The sequence below is a fragment of the Calidris pugnax genome, unplaced genomic scaffold (genome assembly GCF_001431845.1).
Source record: "Calidris pugnax isolate Ruff unplaced genomic scaffold, ASM143184v1 scaffold41, whole genome shotgun sequence".
Classification (NCBI taxonomy): Eukaryota; Metazoa; Chordata; class Aves; order Charadriiformes; family Scolopacidae; genus Calidris; species Calidris pugnax.
Genome location: NW_015094509.1, coordinates 16999762 through 17008229, shown reverse-complemented (window position 1 = coordinate 17008229; position 8468 = coordinate 16999762).

Genomic DNA, 8468 nt, shown 5'->3' with positions numbered 1-8468 from the left:
CTGTGGGTAACTGGCTGAAGCGATAAATCTGGCTACGCTGCAGTGGAGCTTAACCCCGCTTGTGAACAGGCACTGTGAAAACATTTGGGGCATGTGCTGCATTTTAAACATCGGTGTCGTGGCTGGTTTTGTTGCTGTTTCAAAACACGGGAAGAGACAAGGCAACAGGATTATATAGTTCTCTGGCTCTTTTTTGCTTGTTTCTAGTCTTAAAGTGATTTTTTTTCAGTCATAAATAGCGTTCTTTTCATTTTCTTTTAATTTTGTCTGCCGCTTTGGATGTCAGATCTGGTTTATATACTCAGTGTACACACACATTCCTTAAAATAGAGGGATCCTGCTATTTTGCTTCAGGCACTTTGCAGCCCATTCCTGGTTATAGCAACAGCAAATCTACTCAAAGAGCAATATCCTTCTGCCGTGCCAAGTACATGACTCGCAGCGGAGTTGGTGCAGGCAGCATTGGATCTCTGTGCTCTCCTCATACCCTGCCTGTCCCATAGTTAAGGAAGACTAAATCTTCCCTCACAGCGGAGCAATTAGGATTTTTTTTGGCAAAAGAAGAGGACAGGGAGGGGAAACCTCCGGACCTGATCTGTAGGGATGGGGACTGTCCTGTAGTCACTTGGAAAACTGACGGTGCAGCAATTCTCTTGTGTGGTTCTTGATGCTGCACAGGAGAACGTCAGGTTTCGTTTTATATTAAGAGGCGGCAATTTACTAAGCAATGCTTTAAGTTTGTTGAAGACAAGCTTGAGAGGAAAACTTCAAGGCTCAAAACCTAAAAGGTGAACAGAAAGAAACCAATAGGGTATTATTATTAAGATAAACAAGCCAACCAACCAACTAACCCTACAAACAAAGACTATCTGGCCCATTTTCTGATTGGGGCTGGCAGTGCTGTGCCTGTCTGTCATACTGATGTTGTCAATACTCCTTCTGTTCTTCTTCCTCCCCCTTGTCTTCTAATTTTGTGGGAGATATTTTTATAAAAGCTTCTTGAATGTCTTTGGTGTTGGTGAAGGGAGAGTTCAGAAGAAATGCCATCATCTCATCTGCTCTGGGCTTGGTTGTGTGTTTCCATGCACGTTGCTTGCTTGCTGGCTGTGCTGCATGCCTCCCTGATTGCCTCTGTTCTGGGTCAGCGGGTGTCAGCAGCTTGGGAGGGTGCCAGGTCCTCGTAAGGCTGATCTGCTTGGTCAGGACACTTACAAATATGCCTTACATCGATCTAATTGTCCTCTGCCCTGACAGAGCTGACAGCCTTCAGACCTCCCAGGATGCCCCCTCCTTTACTTTTTGGCTTTCCCTCCATCATTTTCCATCCCACGTCCATCTTTCACTGCTAGAAGAACTCAAGACTGAGCTGGAAATAGAGATACTGTGGCTTTATTAAGAGGGTCTGGTATTGTTATTTACTTTCCCCATGGTTCCTGCACTAATGGCCATCGCAGCTCATGTTTTATTTCAGTCTGACATTTGACAATTCATTTAAGAATAATGAACTCTTAATTTCAAACTTTGACTGAGAATATCCACAAGGCTTATGTTAGGAGTTGCCAAAACCAGTAGCCCCATAGAGGGGAGGCTGCTGCAGCTCCATGTCCCCCGGCCCAGCCAGCAGTGGCACTGAGCACACGTTCCCAGTGGGCACGAGTGCACACACATACTGGTGTGCACAGCCTGAAAGTAACAACGTAAAGCAGATAGAAATATGCAAACACAGATTGCACAGATTACTTAATCCCGTCCCCTTCTCTGGTTTAGCAGGGGGGAGGTCCATTAGTAGGAATATATAGGTGTATATATCTACAAGGTGGATCCCTCCAGCAGCTGGGCTCAGACTGGATCCCAGTCTCCCTGGTTGCTGGCACCCACACATGTGAGGTCCCAAGGCCAGAGCCCCACTCCAGTTGCTACACTCAGACCCCCTTGTGCAGAACAGAGATCCTACACCCATAAAAGAGTTAGAAATTCAGATGATTAAGAAGATAGGGCAGACTGTAGCATGGCCAAACATATTGACCAGATACCTTTTTCTGTGCAGCTGGTCACTTTGATGCCCTTTTCCCTCTATATTCCCACAACTGTTCCTCCCCAAACCACATCAATCCCTCCCTTTCCCAGCCTTTGGTTTCTCCCCTAAACATCCTATAATAAGTCTCGTACAATCCCAGCACGCTCTTCTTCTTCATCCCATAAAGAGCCCTGTCCCTCTGGGCAGAGACGCCCCAGTGTGTTTGGTGCCTCTGAGACCCACTCCTGGGGACTCATGGATCTGAGTCTCACTCAGAGCATGGGGCTGATGGTTTTCTGGGACAGCCATGAGGTGGGCTGGAACAGGGTTTTCTGTCTCTGACTGGGGCTTCCCTGGTGCCTCTGTGCTCTTCTGTGTGGGTGGGGGTCAGCCTTTCATCATATAACTTAACAGGTTATTTCTGGAACAAGAAATTGTCCAGAAACACTAGGGATTACCCTTAGGTCAGCCATGACTTAGACATGTTGAGAAAAGCTGGAGTGACTTAGCAGCCTTGTGTTCTTCCTTGATACTTAGGAACATAAAACTCATCAAGAAAAGGTTCCTGTTCGTGATCCCAAGTTGCTTCCGAAGAGGGAGCTGAGGCTTTTCTCTGCAATATTTACTCCTGTTTTGAATAGTGTTGCACAAGCCGTAGATTTTGTACTATGAAAACTGCTCCCAACATAACAATTTATGGTGAAACCGCAGCACATATTTTAGAAAGATAGAGGCTTTGAGTCAGGACTGGATAAATAATGGAAAATGCATCACTCCATTTAGCAACTTGCTCCAATAGCAGCTTTGTTCTAACAGACAGTGATTTGTCAAAATCCACTGTCTAAAGCCTAATTGAAATGGGTTGCGCTGATTGACAGAGTTGTAGTCAACAACATTCAACGTAGAAATAAGCAGGATATTTTCTTCCCTGTGTGCTTGTTAGATTAAAGAGTTCTCAAGGATCAGAAGACGTGTCTCTGTCTAAGGAACAGAGGCATCTGTGAATTGTAGGGGTGTAATTTCCTACCCACCTCCAATTACACACTCTTGTGATCCATCTGTCTGGGAAGCTATCAGGTATTGTGTTTTATAATTACTGCTTGTTAAAAATATCATCTTCGTTGGAAGTTTAAAAAAGGAAATCTCAAAAGACTCTCAAAAAATGAAAGTAAAGCTACTTTTAGAAAAAAACTTTTAATGAGAAAGAGATTAAAAATGGGAACACTTTACATAAGGATTTGATTTGAAGAAAAAAAACCCCAAACAATCCATGTACAGCATTTCAATGATAAAAGAAATGTACGTACTTATGAAAATGTTTTCTGTCAAGAAAGCACATTAAAGTGTTTAGATGAAGGTATCTTGATATAATTGTAGGATTGCATTGAGAGGTGTCCTTTGCTTCTTCAGGTGTGAGACTGAACTCTGAATTTGATCTTCAAGGTAATGGCTATGCTCAACTCCCTTCATCTGGGAGCAAAATGGTACACCTAATTGACAGGAAAGATGGAGGTATTTGCTAATAGGTCTCCTCAAATGCATGTCTGATTTCCCCATAGAGATGAATTTAGGTTGGTAGAATAGGTGCCTTACAGCCCCAGTTTTCCCTTTGGCTAAGTGAGAGGGCACATTTCTATCCCCCTTCCAACCTCTATACCTGGATTTCCTTCCCATGGAAAGAAAAGACCATGGCTGAGTTATGTGTCTGCAACTGGAAGTTCTTCCTAGGATCCCGTTATGGATGTAGCCAGGACTCACACAGTCTGGAGGTCTAAGGCACTTCATTTCCATAATGAATATATAAGAAATCAGGAAAGCCATAACATTAAGCATTTGAGTGGATTTGATCCCACCTGGACCAATCTTCACCTCAGTGCCACTGTGAACTATTTAAGCAAGAAAGCATTATCAGGTTGCAGGGACTGAAAACTCATGCATAATCCTTGTGATTGCAATGGCACAGCTGAGTATATATCCTGATTTATTGATGAAATTACAGCATTTTGATACACATCCCTTTCTTTGTCCTTGATCTGATATCACCATTTGCTTTCATGGGAAACTAGGTCTTCTCAGCCCAGTTGAACCATGTGTGTAAGAAAACTGATTCAGTTGATACTGTTTACTCTTTCCAGCTTATTTCTGATTGTTTCCTGCTTTCGTTTCTTGATTTCTGGTCACACAGATTAGAAATCAAAGTAATCTAGAGTTGCAGAATTACAGCATTTGCTTATGTGCCCTCTGTTACAGGAGCTATATCATCTATGCCAATAACAGCCTGAGAAGCCACCTAAATCCAGCTGGACTTGTCCCTTCCTGTGGTGGTACATGCCAAGGATGCTCATGGCCAGGCATATACAGACAGCCTGGAAGATGCTAAACTGACCTACTCTGCCATGATACAGGGCCTTGGATTCATGCAACCAAAACTGGGAGACAAGAAATGGAAATGACCAACTGGTTTGTGAACAAGGACTAATTGTTATTTCAGAACTAACGCCATATGCTCTGATGTTATGTATCTTCAGCACAGCACCTTCAGTGAAGCTGTGCCCATTTCTGTAGGCTGACAATGTAGCTCAGTAACTGTGTGGTTGTTCCTTCTTCTGCAGATGGTCAACATGAGAGGGAAAAAGTGGGGTGGATCCTCAGACAGGAGGTCATATTGACTAGTCAGCATTAAGGAGAATAACCCTAAGCATGCATAAACAAGGAAAGAGTTAAAAACTGGAATTCCACTTTGGACATCAAGAGGAATGATGACTTTTACTACATCAGCCTGCCCAGCAAGTATAGTAACAAACTGGGTGGATGAGGATCTCTCTCTCTGTTTGTAGAGACTGAAAATTATGGTATTTGCACAGCAATAAACTGCTGTGGGAATAAAAACAGCTCTCAGATGTTTACTGCTGGCAAACAGGGGGACCCTGAAAAAAAGGATCACGTAAGGATTTATATTTTGTGGTGGAGACACTGACAGTAAAATATATTTTTAAAGAAGTCAGTATTCTTACCTGATACCATGGGCAGGCTCTGCTTCTTCATGGTTTCACCCCGCTGGACCATATTTCACACTCTCTGCAGAGGCAGTACACTTTCTTTGCAGAATAAGAGCGTGACAACTTCTCTCTCATCCTCTGCCCTGGAGGCTTGCTAAAAGGAGAAAGAATAAGTGCAACTGGAAAGTGACTGGCTAAATTACCCAGAAGCCAAAGAGCTGGGAGTGTGTCGGGGGGTTAAAATACAGTTTGTGGGTTACTTTAGCTAATATCTCTAATTGCTCATCTCATGGAGTTATGCTGGGGCAACCAGAAGGATACTCCACTTTTAGTCACAATTTAGGTGTTGCCCCTGGGGATCCCTGTGCACTGAATGGGCTGTTTTTCCTAAGGAAAATCTATAATTAAAATACTCCTTAAGCTCTCCTGTATGTACCTTGAGTCCCTGGGGAACCTCCAGAGACAAGTGCCTGGCTGTAAAACTCCTGGGATTTCCTCCACTGGGCCAAGTGCACGTATTTCTTCCAGGGCCATACGTGTTTTTTCCAGAAAAGAGTGGTCTGAGCTGGGGCTGTCCGGGGGATGGGATGAGGGGGACGGGCACACTGCCCAGTGGGAATGCTGGGCATGGCGTGGCCCATAGCCACTGAGACTTACTGGTGGTCAGGGTGCCCGAGGAGGGGCTGCAAGACCTCCCTGTGGCAGCGGCTGGAAGCAGAGGGGGAATTTCTGCCTCCAGAAGGGAGCCAGCTTTGCATAAGGAAATAATCTCCTACGACAGTGTGATGAATCTGTGTGCATGTATATCCCCGCTCGCTGCTGGAGACAGGCCAAGCTACGTGTCTGTGTGCCATAGGCTCTCTGCGGCCCAGAGGAAACAGAGGATCCCTTTCAGCCTACGCGGTGGGTAACCGTCCTCCTGGCACGAGGCGTCCCTGGGTCATGGGTCATTTTCCAAGCTGGGCATTCTGGCTTAACAATGCTCAGGAAAGAGACTTTTTTTTGTTTGGTTTTGGGTTTTTTTTTTTTTTTTTAATACTAGTGAAAGCTCTGGAGAAGGCCAAGTAGATTTTGTGCTATTATGCTAAATTAATTTAATTTGGAAATGGCAGAGCTTTATTGATGAAGGCCCTCTCTTCCTCTTTTTCTGGTGTAACCCAGAGAACCTGCCCGTGTTGCTGCTCTCCTACACAGGTATGACCTGATGCAAAGGGGTGCTCAGGACCCGTCCGGTGCCTTCCACTCTTGCACAGAGGGGTCCAGCAGAAAACATCTGTTTCATCCCAGGAACGTGCTGCAACAAGATGCAGGTCATGGAGCATGTGGGCGACCATGCCAGTGGCCATTGGCAGCAGGGGTGAAGCTGTCTGACCCGAGTGGGTGGTGGGAGGAGAGGGGCTCCTGGCCAGCGGGGCGGTGGTGGGGTGGTGGGGACTGAGCCATCTCTGTTCCCCCACACTGTGGCCACCCCAGCCTCCCCCTTTCCCAGTAGTTACGTCAGAGCCTGTGCACTTCGCCAGTAGGTTTGATACGACTGACTAAAAGCACCATTTTCCTGGTAAAACAAACACAGACTCCTTTTTAAAAACACCTTTTGATACTTTATGAGCGGGGCTGGTATATGTAACCTATCAAGCCCAACATATGGCTTATTATGACATTTAGCTGATTAAAATAGTCTAGACATAAACTTGAGATTTCAGAAATGTTTAAGCTAAGTCCGAAATACATTTTAATGTACAGTAGATGTATACTGCAATTTGGGCCACCTGTGTCCCTGTAGGAATTATGGAGCAGGAAGTACTTTTGACTCAAGAAGTGTGTCTGAAAATTGAGGCTGTAAATTAACAACAGCTTGTCTATTAGATTATTTCACCCATAAAGGAGTCTGTATATTTCTAAATGCCTCGTGATTTTCAATACCTTGCTGTTGTTACTTTTATTAAAGCAGGAGGTTGGCAATAGTCTAGGCTTCTAGGTCGAGGCACACTTTTAGAAAATGGTGGAATAAATAGCAGCAGCCAGCCAGACGGTGGTGAAGCATACCTGTGGCCACGAGAGGAGGAAATCCCAGGTTGGCCTGTTAGTGGGCATGGTGGTGCCGGTGTCCCCTGGCATCCAGGAGACTCAGCCCAGCTCGCTGCAGACGATGGGTCTCCTGCTTGTTGGCCATTTCAGAGCTGAGGGCAGGGCGCTGTGTGCACACTGCCGTTACTGATCCTTGCAAAAGGCCACATAATTTACCTCTTTGTCAGCTTCCCGGTTGCACTGTTTAACTTCACGTCATCATCTCACTTGCCTGCCTTTCTTCTTTATTTTTCCTCCCTTCCAAAAGTTTGATCTATTTACGGTTGTTCAGCTGTCTCTGGAAAGGCCAGAATGGGAAACTAAGGGAAAAAAAAATAAAAATCCTGCCACGCGATCTGTCCCAAGCTTCCCTGGAGTAGCTCTCAAAGAGGTGGAGCAATGAATCCCGAAGGCTGTGGAGAGAGAACCATCTCTGTAGACTCCTAGCAAGGGGCATGAGAGTAAGGCTGAGGAGAGGTAAGAGCATTGGCAGCAGGGGAACAGGGCTGGGGCAGGGGCAGAAACACCTACAGGGAAATCTCCACAAGGAGGATGTTATTGGACAGAACATGTATCCTACCCCCCATAAATTGCTATATAATTCTCACTTTGCTCAGCAGTTCTGCCACATAAGTTAGGCCTAATGACTTGCAAAGAGCATGAGAAGAGTGGCCTACATGGCGGTGATTATTTTGGCAAAGAGCTGTGTTTTGTTCCGTCTGGTCATTACGGAGAGGGCTAGATACATTACCCCTCCATGGCTCATCCTCAGGAGAGGTCCATACCTCTTGCACGGACCGTCCCTTCCCGCTGAACGGAATAACACGTTGGCCAAGATATGTGATCCTGTTACATGGGTAAGTGTTTGGTCCACAAGAAAAATGAAACCACGGGTGACAACTGGTGGAAACTCTTGGTTCACTTGGAGAGCAGAGGGCTGTGGTTTGGTAGCTGATACTCATGGTCTTGCAATGGCCCATCTGCAAGGTGGGTCAGTAGGCAACTGGCAGATGAAGGTGGTGGAGGATGTGTCCTTGCTCTGAATCTGGGCTAAGATACAAGTGTCATTTGTCCAGCCAATGCTACGTGATGGTGGAAGCATCTTGTTCTGCCTGCAGAGAGGTCTCCCTGCTGCATAGTGGCAAGTGCTCAGGCTGCCTGCAGCAAGGACACCCTGTCTAGCAGCCCTTCTGACACGTGCAAGAGCATTCTGAGTGCAGAGCCCAGGTTATCTGAGGGGTTCCAGATGGAAACCTACTGCAAGCTGAGTCACGGCAAACACACATGCACAAAACCAGAAAGTTCTCTGAATCTTCCCTCATCTTCCCTGGTTTCTCCCTTTCGCAATCCCTATGCCTTTTTGGCTTGGCGTTGCCCTATCCCTG